Source organism: Hordeum vulgare, chromosome 4H (assembly GCF_904849725.1).
Source record: "Hordeum vulgare subsp. vulgare chromosome 4H, MorexV3_pseudomolecules_assembly, whole genome shotgun sequence".
NCBI classification, from domain to species: domain Eukaryota; kingdom Viridiplantae; phylum Streptophyta; class Magnoliopsida; order Poales; family Poaceae; genus Hordeum; species Hordeum vulgare.
The window spans coordinates 589,932,886-589,947,826 of NC_058521.1; positions in this window are offsets into that span (position 1 = coordinate 589,932,886).

Genomic DNA, 14,941 nt, shown 5'->3' on the forward strand with positions numbered 1-14,941 from the left:
AATAAAACGAAAAAAATAAAAAAAAAACGAGCTGGAATCTCCTCTCCCGAAACCGGGAAAGATGACCGCATTAAACGGGCCGGCCAGTTCAAGGCCGCGAGCCTTCTATGCGAAAGGTCGACAACATGATGCCGATTGCGTCATATAGGGTTTTCTTGTATTGATCCGATGACCACAAACACCAAAAAAAAAAATGACCGCAAGCCATTAACCCATCACACAGTTACCTGAATACAGTAGGTGCTAAACCTTACAAGACCACACATTAGCGTTGTGATTTGGAAAACCTTTCTTGAAATTTCCAGCAGTTTTGAAATGTCCGAATATTTATATATTCCAACATTTTATTGGATAAATAAATATATTTTTAATTTCAATTCAAAAAAGAAACACGACTTTTTTTTGCAAATCCAACAGTTTTCTAAAGGCGAACAATTTTTTATTTTTTGATATTTCCTAAAAAAAGTGAATAACCCAAAACAAATGGCGGAATATTTTTTAGGTCATGATAATTTTGACCCTTTTGAGCAAAAAGGGAAAACATGAACATTTTTCAATTCAGAACAATTTTTTGAAACGGAACATTTTATTAAATGCGAAGAAAATTGAAACAACATGTTTGATGAAATTGTGAACAAAATGTTGAAACCGTGAACATTGTTTGAAACATGAATATTTTCGGACATGAAGAAACATGAATATTTTCGTAAATGTATAAATCATGTACATATATAGCACCTTTATAAAAAAAATCAAAATGGAGAACAATTTTAAAAATCCCAAACAAATTGGAAATACTAACATTTTTCTTTCTTACGTGAACATAATTTTGAAAATGAGGACAATTTTTGAAATTATGAGCAAAATTGAAAACAGGAACCATTTTTGCAATTTCTGAAAGACGTTTTGAAACACAGACATTTTTTGAAAATTTTAAATGATAGAGAAATTGAAAACAGGAATACTTTTTGAAATTCCTGATAATTTTTGGAAAATTTAACATAATCGAAAACATGATTTTTTTTTTGAAATTCCTAAATATTTTTAAAATTAGGTGCAAAATTTGAAAACAAGAACATGTTATAAAATTCCCAATAAATTTTAAATTTCTGAAACAAAACAAACATGAAAAAAGCAAAAAAACGAAAAGCAAAGAAAAAAAGAAAAAAGAAATGGAAAAATAAAAAAATAAAAAAACGGAATAGAAAAATCGGTTCAGGAACCTCCTGAAAGCTTCTCAAAAGCAAAAAAACATCGACTTTCTTTTAGACAATAAAAAAACCGACTGATAACCGCCTATCTAATACGCTTCTGGATTTGCCCTGTGCGTCGCCCCCGACTAATTGCCACAGAGAGCATTAAATAGAATTTTCCACTTTTTTTTGTACAACACTTATGCGAGCTGTTGTCCTGTACTCCCTCTATAAAGAAATATAAAAACATTTAGATCACTACTTTACGGATTTAAATGCTTTTATATTTCTTTATGAAGGAAGTACATAGCAGGCTACAACGCTTTTGCTATGAGCATATATTTTTTTAGAGGGTTTGCTGTTGTACATCACTCGCATGAGTAGGAATGTGGCCGTTGTCCCTCTAGGCTGTAGCCTGCGCACGTAGTATGATTTCTATTTTCTTTTCTTTTTCTGATTGTTTTTTATTCTCAACAGGTTTAATTTTTCTTCTAATTTTTATTCCCAAATTCTTTAATTTGTATATTTTTAGTATTACTAGCAAATGAGTCCGTGCATTGCAACGGAAGAGAAAATAGCACACGCTTTGAACACAATATATTTTCACATGACATCACATTTGTGTTGCCGATGATGGTTTTAGTGCTCACACAATAAAAACGCGTTTGAATGTACAGTCACTCGGAATAAGATGAAAAAATATGTTGCTTCTCCCCACGAGGCTTTTCAAAGGTGAGCATGTGTGGTTAACGATGTTTTCTTTCCTCTCAATTTGGTTTAATTTAATGGATGTTTATTGCAATTCGTATCGTCGCCGGAAAGAGAGAAAAAAGGACCGTACACTACAGTTTAGGTTTGCACCAAAAATAATATTTAAGAAGTATTCAACGGCTAAAAATAACATCCTATTTAGATTTTATATATTTTTTTATCAAACTTCATATGTAACATGTTAAAATCGGAGTTACGGTTTAAAAGATATATGGATAATTTTGTTTTAGATAAAATTTGGATTGATTAACTGAAAAGTTATGTTTTTTTTGTTAAAATACGGAGGGCGGGTTGATTACGGAAACATGGGGGTTTCTAAACAATGCAAAAAACGATTCGTTTTCTGACTTAAATTCGGACTGCGGGTTGATTTCAGGAAATGTCTGAGGCTTTTTTGTAAAAGTGGCAAGACGAAACGTTTTCCTCACTTAAAAAAAGATTGCGGGTTGATTAACTGAAAATGGAGGGACTTTTTAAAAAATGCCACGACGGACGACAACAAACCGTATTTTCTTTATTATTAGGGAGAGGTAAACATAGTTCTAATATTTATTGAACATTTTCCAAATACAGAAATACCATTTTTCATGTATGTTGAATAATTTAAAAAAAATACACACTAAGAAATTTCTTAAAATATGGTGAAATTTATATCAAATAAGTTTTAAAAAGTATATCTGATGAAATATTTATAATATACATTGTGCTTTTTCCTATGTATACTGAACTTATTTAATATGTATGGTGAACCTTTTACCAATATACAGACAATGAACAATTATGAATGCGCACTGGACATTTTTAAAAGTATATAGAAGTGGAAAATGGTCAAAATATCAGAAGATTTATCAGGTATACAAAACTGTTATTTGATTAAAAATAATAAATTGCCAAAAAATCTCGAATTCAAAACATGTTATAGGTTCAAAAAATGTTCACGCATTCAAAAATAATTCATGTATTCAAAAAATATTGTTCATACATTCCAAAAAGCGTTGGAGAATTAAAAAAAAGTGCATGTATTCAAAAAATGTTCATAGATTCATAAACTGTTTGGGAATCTCAAGTATGTTCATGGAAATTCGAAAAAATATAAAATATATAAATTTTGAGGTCACAACAAATTCAAAAGTTTAGGAGAAAAAGAACATAAACAAATGACGGGGAACGAAGGAGAAACAAAAAAGTGCTTATTGTTTTGTTTCGGCCAAATATACATTTGAAAGGTTTTGTTTTTTCTTGATGAGAACCCAAAAAAAACATATGTATGCGCAATTACATTTAGAAGTGAAAAGGAACAAATAAACAACATGCAAGTTATTTCATCGAGTAGAAAAGATAGATATTCAGGTTGACTAATGCGAAACAAACCCCTAGTTATGGGTCAAGGGTTTATTTGCAACATGGCCAATTACAAGTATGAAAGGACGCAAAAAAAAATCTACAACTATGAAAAGCCTCAATTACAAGTCAGGGTTGACTTGCAACTAGGGTAATTACATCCCTATTAAAAAGCCCTAGTGACAAGTCGAGGGTTGACTTGCCAATGGGATACCTACACCCTTGCAAGAAAAGCCTAATTGGGAGTTGATGGTTGACTTACAACTAGGACAATTAAAATCTATAAAAAAGGGCAATTGCAAGTGAGGTGTTGACTTGCAATTCGAACACATAATCCTACAAAAAAATGCCCCACTTGTGGGTTGAGCGTTGTCTTGCAAGTGTGACACATACGCCTACAAAAAAAGCTCCAGTGTGCGAGACGAGGGTGGACTTACAACCAGGGAAACTACAACTATGAAAAAACACCCGGCTGTGAGTCAAGATATGACTTGCGATCAGGAAAACTAAAAGTACGGAAAAAATCAAGTTGCAAGTGGGTGTTTTACTTTCAACTCGGGCAATTGCAACCAGAGAAATGCCCTAGTTGTGAGTCAATTGTTGACTTGCAACTAGGGCACCTACACCTTAAAAGAAACGTGTGTTATAAGTCAAATTATTGACTTGCAGCTAGGTAGTTTCACACAAAAAACTATAAAAAATCCTCAAGTTGCAAGTCAAGGGTTGACTTGCAAATGGGTACTACAACTATTAAAAAAATAGTTGGGAGTCGAGGGTTGACTTGCAACTCATGCAAAATTGTGTGTCAAGAGTTTACTTACAACTGCGGCAACTAGAACGATAAAACATACCTAGTTATGAGCCAGAATTTGAGTTGCAACTAGGACAACTACAACTACAAAAAAAACAATATGTTTAGCTGTGAGTGGAGGGTTAACTTGTAACAAGGATAACAACACCTGCGAAAATCCTTAGTTGCGAGTTGAAGGTTTACTCACAACTATGACAACTACAACTATGAAGAGCGCCAAGTGTGAGTCAAGGGTTTACTTGCACCTCCTGGGCAAGGCCGGGCCGGCGAAATCCAGGGCCTAGTGCGAAACTAAAAGAATGAGGTCCTATCTTACTAAAAATATAAACTAATTAGTAACTATAATCTATATGATATAATGTCTTAGTACTACATAACAATTGTATATATAAAAAATGTACCTATTCAACTCCCAGTTGCATAATTTTTTATTTTAACATCATTATTTTTACTATTTTTTGATATGAAATCTTCAATGATATTCTCACAATCAATCCTCTTCGACATTTCGTTTTCAAATGCTATTGTGACCAAACCATTGTATCGTTGTAGTACACATATAAGACTTCAACATATTCAAATTAGAAAAGCTTCGTTCTGCCAATGAAATTGTACACAGATGAATAAAATAAAATTGGATTATTGGAGATATAAAAATTCCTAATTCTAACTCACATAGTCTATACAACGACCATTTGTCGAGAAGTCGAGAAGCGGTTGCTAAGCCGTATGGATCCGTGCCAAAATTTAGTTAGGATTAAGTAGACAAAATAGAACAGAAATTTAGTTAGGACAGTAATTAGTAGTAAAAAGATAAAAGGAGGATCGACCCACCGGGCACTAGATTGGAGAACCATCGCGTGTTGCTGGGTTGGAAGGTAGACAAATAGACGATCATTTTTGTTCGCAGCTTCAGGCCGAGTTCTTTTGCGGGAATCTCACCCCTCCCAGCTTCTCTCAGAATCATTCACCCCATTTGTTTTACAATCCTAGATAATTAGACCCTAACTAGGTAGGGTTATAAAACAAATGGGGCTCAAAGATTCTACGAGAAGATGGGGATGGGTCAGATTCTTGGAGAATCCCCAGATTGTGGCAAAAGAACTAGGCCTTAGTTTGTTCTAGAATCGGGATCGGGGGGTAGGTCCGTCCTAGTGCCTACCTTTGGGATGGGAGTCAGCGACGGCGGGAGGCGATCATCGCGACTTGCAACGCGAGTAAGGCGGCGCTGGACTAAAACTCTAGAAGTCTGAAACCGCTAGTGTCCAGGATTGGAATCGCGAGCGAAGCACATAGCACACCCACGATCGACGCATCTTTTTTAGGGTATGGTCGATGGATCGAGTGTCCACTCGAGGCAAGCGAACAAACGCGACAACAACACACGCGTCTAAGGAACACGAGTATGCCATAGTAGTCGATCACCTAGGCTCATATAATCGTTTTGCCCCACCCCAGATATATGGGCCCTATGCGGACAGCACAGTTAGCACACCTATGGGCACCGCCCTGCTCATCGGGCAACTACACCTACAAAAAAGCCCCGGTTGTGAGTCAAGTTTTAACTTGCAACTCATGCATAGTTGTGAACTAAGAGTTGACTTGCAATTATGGAAAATACAACTATGAAAAGACCCAGTCGCAAGTCGAGGGTTGACTTGCAGCTGGGACAACTACATCTACGGAAAAACCAAGTGTTGTGAGTCAAAGGTTGACTTACAACTAGGAAACTACACCTAGAAAAAGTCCGGTTGTGGGCCTAGGGTTTACTTCAAACTCGGGCAACTGCAACTGTGAAAAATCCCTTGTATCAAGTCAAGGTTTGACTTGCAACTAGGGCAACTACAACTACGAGATACCTAGTTGCGAGTTGATGGGTGACTTGCAACTAGGGCAACTACACCTACAAAAACATCCCTAGTTGCAACTCGAGGGTTGACTTGCAACTAGGTAAACTACATCTATGAAAAGGCAAAACCTACAAAAACAAAACCCAGTCGCGAGTCTTGGGTTTAGTTGCAACTAGGGTTGGTACAACTACGAAAAAAGCTCGCGTTGCGAGTTGAGGGTTGACTTACAACTCGGGAAACTTCAATTACGGAGAAATCTCAAGATTGTGAGTCTTGGGGTTACTTCTAATTAGGCAAACACAACTACGAAAATGCGCCAATTGCGAGTCAATGGCTCACTTGCAACTAGGGCACCTACAACTTACAAAAAAGCCTTGGTTACATGTCAAAAGGATTGAGTTGCAACTAGGGTATCTACATGTACAAAACTATAAAAATTCTCAAGTTTCAAGTGATGACCCACTAGTATAAGGTATTAATGTAGTCCTTTCGATAAGCAAGAGTGTCAAACCCAACGAAGATCAAAAGGAAATGATGAGCAATTTTCAGCTAGGTATTCTCTACAAGTGTTCTAGGTAAGAGTGATAGATATTTTTGTAGCAAAATAATTTATAACAAGTAACGATAGTATCAAGTGTGCACCAAGGTGACCCAATCGTTTTTATAGCAAAGGACAAGCTTGAAAGTTCACTTACATAAAGTAAAGCACTCTTGAGGGCACATAGGAATTGTCGTCTAGTCATGTTCATCATGTTGAGTTGATTCGCGTTTGTTACTTCGATAATTTTATATGTGGGGTGGACCAGTGCTTGCGTCTTGTTCTTACTTGAATAAGCAACCCAGTTATGATTACCCCTCTTGCAAGCATCCAGAACTATGAAATAAGAATTAAGATAAATCTAACCATGGCATGAAACATGTGGATCCGAACCAGCTTCTTAAGAGACAACGCATAAACTAGGATTTAAGCTTTTGTCACTCTAGCAACCCATCATCTACTTATTACTCCACAAGACCTTCGCTTAGGCCCAAGTATGGTGAAGTTTCACATAGTCGACATTCACATGACACCACTAACGGAAGCAACAACATACATATCATCAAAATATCGAACGAATACCAACTTCACATGATTACATATAACACAACTTGTTCCATGTCCTCAAGAACAAAAGTAACTACTCACAAACCATCATCATTTTCAAGGTCACAGGTGTAAGGAATATGATAATGGATCTGAACATATTATCTTCCACCAAATAAACCAACTAGAATCAACTACAAGATGTAATCAACACTAGTAGCAACCCATACGTACTAATTTGAGGTTCTCACAGAAAGATTGAATGGAAGAGATAAACTAGGGTTTGATATGAGGTGGTGCTGGTGAAGATGTTGATGAAGAGTGGTCCTCCCATGAAGGAAGAAGCGTTGGTGATGACGATGGCTTCGATTTCCCTCTCCCAAAGGGAAGTTTCCCTCGCAGAATCGCTCTGCCAAAGAGCAAAAGGGCTCCTGCCCAGATTTCTAGCTCTAGACGGTGGCGCTTCATCTCGAAAGTATCCTTATTAATTGTTCTAGGTTGAAACCCTTCATATAGCAGAAGAGGGGCACCGGAGGCCATCTATGGGCCTCCCAAGGCATCAGGGCGCGCCCTAGGGGGTATACGCACCCTGTTTCCTTGGGAGCAATAGGTGCCCCCCTCCAATGGTTCTTCGCTCCAGTAATTCTTATATATTCCATAAACAATATCCTTGAAGTTACATGTCATTTGGAGTCTAGTGAATTTTCAATCTTTTTCTTGGTTTTCACATCGAGAATTCCAGTTTGTGGCTATTTCCCTCTTTGTGATGGACCTTGTAAATTCAGAGAGAAAAGCCACAAGAATTGTAGCATAAAGTGGAATAATGACCAACAATAATATAAATATCAATAGGAATCATGATACAAAATGGACGTGTCAACTCTCACAAGCTTAGACCTCGCTTGTCCTCAAGCGAAAGCCATAATCGATAATAATGACAACATAATTTGAGAGAAAAGTGTAGATAGAAATAAAATACAGACATGCAAGCATCATGAATATTAACATGGCAACAACTTTTTCATCATATGACTTCTCATAAACAACTAACAATTTATCCACAATTATTGAGGTATGAAGCATAAACATTATTGACAATCAACAAACTATGGCTTAGTCATTGAGACAATCACAATTCATCATATTTCAGAGAAGAGTCTATGTAAGAGCTTTCATTTTAGCAAGTTCAGATACGCAACTATCATTTAGTCTTCTATGATTGCTCACACTCAATGCATATTTTGGAGCAAACTTTTGTGTCAAACACATAGAAAGATAGGGGATTTATTGTTTTCGCCTCCTAACTTATTTACCTCAAGGATAATGTCAACAATAATGACTCATGATCACCTACATCCAATTGGTTATATACCTGGATATTTCCCGAACACATGATGCTTGCCAACTAAAGAATTAATGGATTGGAGTTGGGATGAACATTATATACTCTTGCATAAAAGTAAATACAGAAAAGTAAAATATATGCCCTTTGCAGAGGGAATCACATGTTGTCTTGCTCTTTATAATTTAGGATGTGCAAACACTTAATATAAAGGAACATCACTTTATATTGCCCCTTATGGTAGCAATCTTTATTATGCAGTTTGTCTCTTTTATTTCTTTGCCATCACAAGATCATACAAAGCTTATTTTCCCTTGCAATAAATATTATACATATTTAGGAGCAATATTTTATTGCTTTATGAACCGATGACAATTTACTTGAAGGATCTTATTCAATCCATAGGTAGATATGGTGGCCTCTCGTGCTAAGAAACTAGGATTAATGGTTATGGATGAATAAGTAGTATCTCTACTTAGTGCTAATTTTTGGCTGGCAAAAGATCGTAGACAAGCACCACATGGTAGAGGATCCATGACAATATAACTTCTATGTGAATGTAAACAAACATAACTCATTACGTTGTCTTCCTTGTCCAGCATCAACTATTCGATAATGTAGAAAATATTTGATGGGGGCTCACGATCATAAAAGATGTTCGTGATAGTATATTTGTATGTGAATCTCCTCTCCCCTTTCATAATTTTGCATGAATAGTATCAATGACTAACACCGTGTTGGTTAACTCCCAACAACTTATATCAAACATACTCCTTTTATGTGAAAACATTACTCCCCATGGGATTAGCATATGATCAGCTTATTTCTTTTATTTCAATGCTATGATTGAGACATGATGGTAAAGCAAACAAACTCAAATTAATCTTTATTACATAACTCTCACACTCGATTACAGGGGTAGATAGATCACAAAGCAAACACTCTAAGCAAAACAATACTAAACTTTTATTCTTCTAGATCATGAAATAGCTAAGGACCGAGCTAAGATAGAATGTAATGTAAAAGTCATGGTGATATGATACCGGGGCACCTCCCCCAAGCTTCGAACAAGCTAAGGGTGCTGCCCATACTCATGTACTCAAGTGTCCTTCTTGGGTGATGGCGGTGATGAAGTAGTAGGCTTATCCTCAGTCTTCCATGGCATGGTGTCCCTCGTGAAGAAGGAAGAGCTAGTCTCTGGGATTCTGAAATTTGCAGCTATAATCATCCTTTTTAAACGAGATTCATATTCACAGTTTTGGTTTGTAGATAATAGATTTGAGCCTGGAGTCTTGAAGCATGTCGTGGAGCTTGAAGATCATCTGCACGATTGATACGTCTCAAACGTATCTATAATTTTTTATGGTTTCATGTTGTTATCTTGTCAACATTGGATGTTTTATATACCTTTTATATCTTTTTTTGGACTAACTTATTAATTCAGTGCCAAGTGCCAGTTCCTATTTTTTCTGTGTTTTTGACTCTTTCCAGATCTGATTTTGGAACGGAGTCCAAACGAAATAAAATCCCCGAAATAAATTTTTCCAAAACAGAAGAAGATCGGGGGACTTGAGGGCCAAGGCAGGAGGCCCACAGGGAGCCCACAAGCCCTGACGCCGCGGCGACCAGGCTTGTGGCCTCCCTGGCGCTCCCCTGCCCTAGCTCTTTGGCCTATATATTCCCTAAAATCCTAGAAAAAATCAGGGCGTCCACGAAACCACTTTTCTGCCGCCGCAAGCTTCCGTTTCCGCGAGATCTAATCTGGAGACCCTTCCCGGTGCCCTGTCGGAGGGGACTTTGGAGCTGGAGGGCTTCTACATCAACATCATCGCCTCTCCAATGACTCGTGAGTAGTCTACTTCAGACCTACGGGTCCGTAGTTAGTAGCTAGATGGCTTCTTCTCTCTCTTGGATCTTCAATACAAAGTTCTCCATGATCTTCATGGAGATCTATCCGATTTAATCCTCTTTGGCGGTGTGTTTGTCGAGATCCGATGAATTGTGGATTTGTGATCAGATTATCTATGATTTATATTTGAGTCTTTGCTGATTTCTTATATGCATGATTTGATATCCTTGTATGTCTCTCCGGGTCTTGGGTTTTGTTTGGCCAACTAGATCTATGATTCTTGCAATGGGAGAAGTGCTTGGTTTTGGGTTCATACCGTGCGGTGACCTTTCCTAGTGACAGAAGGGGCGGCAAGGCACGCATCGTGTTGTTGCCATCAAGGGTATCAAGATGGGCTTTCATCATAGATTTGAGATTGTACATCTACATCATGTCATCTTGCTTAAGGCGTTACTCTGTTCTTATGAACTCAATACAGTAGATGCATGCTGGATAGCGGTCGACGTGTGGAGTAATAGTAGTAGATGCAGAAAGTATCGGTCTACTTGTTTTAGACGTGATGCCTATAAATATGATAAATGCCATAGATAACGTCATGACTTTGCGCGGTTCTATCAATTGCTCGACAGTAATTCGTTCACCCACGTCTACTTGCTTTCATGAGAGAAGCCACTAGTGAACACTACGCCCCCCGGGTCTATTCACAACTATCGTCTCCACTTTTACTTTTACTTTGCATTGTTTACTTTTTGCTTTCAGTTCTCACTTTGCAAACAATCTATAAGGGATTGACAACCCCTTCATAGCATTGGGTGCAAGCTCATTGTGTTTGTGCAGGTACTTGTGACTTGACGCGATCCTCCTACTGGATTGATACCTTGGTTCTCAAACGGAGGGAAATACTTACCGCCGTTGTGCTACATCACCCTTTCCTCTTCAAGGGAACACCAACGCAAGGCTCCAAGGCCGCGGGGAAATCCTTTGCATATTTGCCAAGGAAGTCCCTATAGGCGTAGCCCGTAGCAGAAGGATTCCTGCCGCCGTTGCCAGGGAAGGTCTTTTGTTGCCGTAGCAGAAGTATTTCTGGCGCCGTTGCCGGGGAGAGATCAAGTCAAGATCTATCCAAGTAGGTGTCACAAACTCATCTCTTGCATTTACCTTTTTTGACATTTGCCTCTCGTTTTCCTCTCCCCCACTTCACATTTGCCGTTTTCATTTGCCTTTCTCCTTTGCCGTTTTCATTTGCCTTTTGCCGTTTTCCTTTGCCAGTTTTCTTGCTTGCTTGTGTTCTTGTTTGTTTGTTGAAGTCATCATGGCTGAAAACACCAAACTTTGCGACTTCTCGAATACTAATAATAATGATTTTATTAGTACTCCGATTGCTCCCGCCACTAGTGCGGAATCATATGAAATCAATGCTGCCTTGCTGAATCTTGTTATGAAAGAGCAATTTTCTGGCCTTCCTAGTGAAGATGCCGCATACTATCTCAATACTTTCATTGAACTTTGCGATATGCAAAAGAAGAAAGATGTGGATAATGATGTTGTTAAGTTGAAGCTTTTTCCATTCTCTTTGCGAGATCATGTGAAAACTTGGTTTTCTTCTTTGCCTAAAAATAGTATCGATTCTTGGAATAAGTGCAAAGATGCTTACATATCCAAGTATTTTTCGCCGGCTAAGATTATCTATCTCCGTAACGATATCATGAATTTCAAGCAACTTGATCATGAACACGCTGCACAATCTTGGGAGAGGATGAAGTTAATGATTAGAAATTGTTCCGCTCATGGCTTGAGTTTGTGGATGATTATACAAATCTTTTACGCTGGTTTGAATTTTGCTTCTCGAAATATCTTGGACTCCGCCTCAGGTGGAACGTTCATGGAAATCACGTTAGGAGACGCTACAAAACTCCTAGACAATATCATGACCAACTACTCTCAATGGCACACTGAAAGGTCACCTGCTAGCAAAAAGGTACACGCTATAGAAGAAATTAACTCACTTAGTGCTAAGATGGACGAGTTGATGAATTTGGTTGCTAGTATAAATGCTCCTTTAGATCCTAATAACATGCCACTATCTTCCTTGATTGAGAGTAGCAACGCTAGTTTGGACGTTAATTTTGTTGGTAGGAACAATTTTTGCAACAACAATGCTTTTAGAGGAAACTATGTTCCTAGGCCTTTTCCTAGTAACTCCTCTAACAATTATGGAAATTCCTACAACAATACTTATGGAAATCATAACAAATTACCCTCTGATTTAGAGACTAATATCAAAGAGTTCATCAACTCTCAAAAGATTTTCAATGCGTCCATAGAGGAAAAACTACTCAAAATAGACGATTTGGCTAAGAGCGTTGATAGGATGTCTTGTGATATTGATGCTTTGAAAGTTAGATGTGCTCCTCCCAAGGTTAACTTGGATGAAACTCTAAAAGCTATGCGTGTCTCCATGAATGAGAGCAAAGAAAGAACCGCCCAAATTCGCGCTAAGCATGAATGGTTTAAAAGGGTGCGTTCTAGTGATGCAAATCACGAAGATCTTAAAGTTCTTGGTGTGACTCCTCTTGAATCTTTGTTTTCGCGTGTCAAACCTATTGATGAAGGGGCTGGATATGAATCCACTTTGGTTGAAAAATGCCTCAATGATTCGGAGTCCACCTATCTTGATGATAAAGGTGTGGAGAGTGGAGTAGAAGAAATCAAAATATTGGGTAGTAATGAAACTCCCACTTTGGATTTCAAGGAATTCAATTATGATAGTTGCTCCTTGTTTGAATGCATTTCCTTGATGCAATCCATTGCAAACTCTCCACATTCTTATAGCCAAAGCAAAGCCTTTACCGCACATATCGTAGATGCTATGTTGAAATCTCTTGAAGAGAAACTCGAATTAGAAGTCTCTATACCTAGAAAACTTCATGATGAGTGGGAACCTACTATCAAAATCAAAATCAAATACTATGAATGCAATGCTTTGTGTGATTTGGGTGCTAGTGTTTCCGCGATTCCAAAGTCTTTATGTGATATTCTTGGTTTTCATGAGATTGAAGAGTGTTCTCTTAATTTGCATCTTGCGGATTCTACTGTCAAGAAACCCATGAGAAGGATCAATGATGTTCTTATTGTTGCAAATAAGAACTATGTACCCGTGGATTTCATTGTGCTTGACATAGATTGCAATCCTTCATGTCCCATTATTCTTGGTAGACCTTTCCTAAGGACTATTGGTGCTATCATCGATATGAAGGAAGGGAATATTAGATTTCAATTTCCTCTAAAGAAGGGCATGGAGCATTTTCCTAGAAAGAAAATAAGATTTCCTTATGAATCTATGATGAGGGCTACTTATGGTTTGAGCACCAAAGATGACTATACGTGATTCCATCACCTTATGCCTAACTAAGGGCGTTAAACAATAGCGCTTGTTGGGAGGCAACCCAACGAATCTATCCTTTTTCTTTCTGTTTTGTGTTTTCCACACTTTCATAATTCTGTTATGATTGTGTTTTTTGTGTTCCTTTTGCGTTTGTGCCAAGTGAAACCGTTATGATTAGTCTTGGGGATGATCGTTTGGTCATGCTGGAAAAGACAGAAACTTTCTGCTCACGAATAGTTTTTTTTTCTGTAAGAGCTTTTGAGTTGATTCTTTTTGCTAATGATTGCTATGCAAATTCTTCAGACTGTCATAATTTTTCAGAATTATTGAAGTACCAGAAGTATACGAAGTATACATATTGCTACAGACTGGTCTGTTGTGAATAGATTCTGTCTTTGTTGAGTTGGTTGCTTATTTTGATGAAACTATGGATAGTATAGGGGGGTATTAGCCATGAAATATTGAAAATACAGTAACCCAACATCAACATAAGTAGAATTTAAGCTTGCTACAGTACCTAAGGAAGTGGTGATTTGCTTTCTTATACTAATATTATCACGAGTTTCTGTTTAAGTTTCGTGTTGTGAAGTTTTCAAGTTTTGGGTGAAGTTCTTATGGACATAGAGATAAAGAGTGGCAAGAGCTCAAGCTTGGGGATGCCCAAGGCACCCCAAGTTGATTCAAGGATCCCAGAAAAGCCTAAGCTCCCCTCTTTTGTCTTCAATCCATCGGTAACGTTACTTGGGGCTATATTTTTATTCACCACATGTTATGTGTTTTGCTTGGAGCGTCTTGTATCGTAGGAGTCTTTTATTTTTGTTGTGTCACAATCTTCCTTGCTGCACACCTAGAGAGAGAGAGACATGCACTCACCGTGATTTTGTTGAGCTTCACTTATATCCTTTGGTTAGACATTTTTCTCTATGTGTTTCACTTATATCTTTTAGAGCACGGAAGCGCGTGGCGTGGTAGTTGATCTATGCTATGAAAGTAGTCTCAAAAGGGGTAGTTATCGAAAGGAATATGAAAACTTCCACCTTCATGTGCATTAAATAGTTAGAGAAGTTTGATTAATCTCAATTAGTTTTGAGTTGTGGTTGTGGTAATATTGAAGTTATACTAGTAAGGTGTTGTGGATCTAGAAACACTTGTGTTGAAGTTAGTGATTCCCGTAGCATGCACGTATGGTGAACCGCTATGTGATGAAGTCTGAGCATGATTAGTTTATTGATTGTCATCCTTTGTGTGGCGGTCGGGATCACGCGATGGTTTATACCTACCAACCCTTCCCCTAGGAGTATGCGTTGAATGCTTT